Source organism: Hibiscus syriacus, unplaced genomic scaffold, assembly GCF_006381635.1.
Source record: "Hibiscus syriacus cultivar Baekdansim isolate YM2019G1 unplaced genomic scaffold, ASM638163v2 tig00111238_pilon, whole genome shotgun sequence".
Classification (NCBI taxonomy): domain Eukaryota; kingdom Viridiplantae; phylum Streptophyta; class Magnoliopsida; order Malvales; family Malvaceae; genus Hibiscus; species Hibiscus syriacus.
The window spans coordinates 1-1611 of NW_024063030.1; the positions used below are offsets into that span (position 1 = coordinate 1).

The 1611-nt window shown below is 35.3% G+C and overlaps 1 long non-coding RNA gene across 1 annotated transcript; it reads left to right on the forward strand.

The window, feature by feature from the left end:
• The first annotated feature begins 87 nt into the window (after window positions 1-87).
• On the forward strand, window positions 88-1233 carry LOC120156935. The gene is made up of 2 exons (XR_005519097.1): window positions 88-743; window positions 1171-1233. It is a non-coding gene; the product is annotated as an uncharacterized LOC120156935 (long non-coding RNA).
• Window positions 1234-1611: the final 378 nt, after the last annotated feature.

The following is a 1611-nucleotide window of genomic DNA, read 5'->3' on the forward strand; positions in this document are numbered from 1 at the left end:
TTGCTTTCTTGCAGTGTTCTATATGCCTTGATTGGTACACGTTTGAGTCTTTGGGAATTGAAGTGGCCTGGATTTTCAGCTTCTCTTATAAATTTCTTATATGGGGGTTTAAACAATTCATTGTTGTTGTCGTTAAATATTAGGCTGTCTTATGTATTTTGAAATGACCATCTCATTCATTAGTACAACCCCTTTAAAAATTCAAGTTTTCTGGATTTGAGCCTTTCGTGTAACATAGGTTTTAACAAATCATTGTTTTTCAATTTCAACTCGTGAAGGTTTTATTGGCTAGAACTCTCTCATGGACACACACATGTGCACATATATTCAATCTTTTAGATGCCACAAAGCATCCCACTCCAACAATTTGATGGAAGATGATTCATTAATTTTTCACTTGTTTAGTTATGTTAAGCATCCAACCTAAAATCAAGACCCCCGGCCTGTGTAAGTTTAACAAAAGAGCAAATGTGTAGGTGTATTGATCCAACTTCATGTGGTATATATACTATAATGTTTTCATTGACAGAAATTCTTGTAAAATTTTCAAATTTAAATTGTGAAACTTCGGTGTTACCAATAGGTTCTGGTGTCTGTTGGAAGTGGACCATGGGATCAACTATTTGGTGGTGGAAACTCACCTGCTTTTGCTGTAGCTGGTATTGCGTCCCTCATGAGTGGACTGATGGCAATCTTGGCTATCCCTCGTAGTACTCCACAGAAGACCAGGGCCCTCCCATGAGGTATTTTGTTGTACCTTATTTTTTGTACGCCATCAAAATAAATATTAAATTGTTCAGATATCAAGAATTTGTATGTAGGCTGTTGTTATTTTATTGATCAATAAAATTATTACAATCTGAGGTTTTGTTTGCCAATACATATCTTTTTCAACATTGGAAATACTATTGGTGTACTACGTTGCGAATAGTAAGTTTATAGCTTTTACATTTATCAGCTTAAAAACCAGAAACTTGGAACAAGATTGTCTCTAGAACAAGTTCCTATAATTATTCGTTGAGGCCGCCCTTCAAAATGGAAATGATGGAAAACAAAATACCGGCAGGGCATTATTTTGCATATTGATCATGATGGAAACATAGTTATAATGTTAATTAATATGTAGTTTTCAATGAAGTTTGTGTTGATAAAAAGAAAGATATTTTGTAGCTTTCATTGAATTCTGGGCGAGACAAGCTAATCTAAAATCAGTGGGGAGTTTATTTTTTGGATGAAAAATCTGCCTGTAGCTTTCATTGAATTCTGGGCGAGACAAGCTAATCTAAAATCAGTGGGGAGTTTATTTTTTGGATGAAAAATCTGCCCACCTGCTCGTAATGCTGGTGAAAGCGTGGAGTGTGTGATTCCAGAATCAGTCCTAGCACCAAAGATAAGTTGTTGCTGATTGGGATCTATTACTTAGAAAACATTTAAAAAAAAATTTCTACAAAGAATTTTATTGGGTGAAAGGAAACATTGCAATTGCCCATTTGTGGTTCAGTCATGATGTATTGGAATCTCATGCATTGTTTTGTGCCGGAATTTGTTGAATGAAGGTGGTGGATTGTGCTTTGAGGCCAACAATATGTGAGTCGTGCTGATTGAAAATCT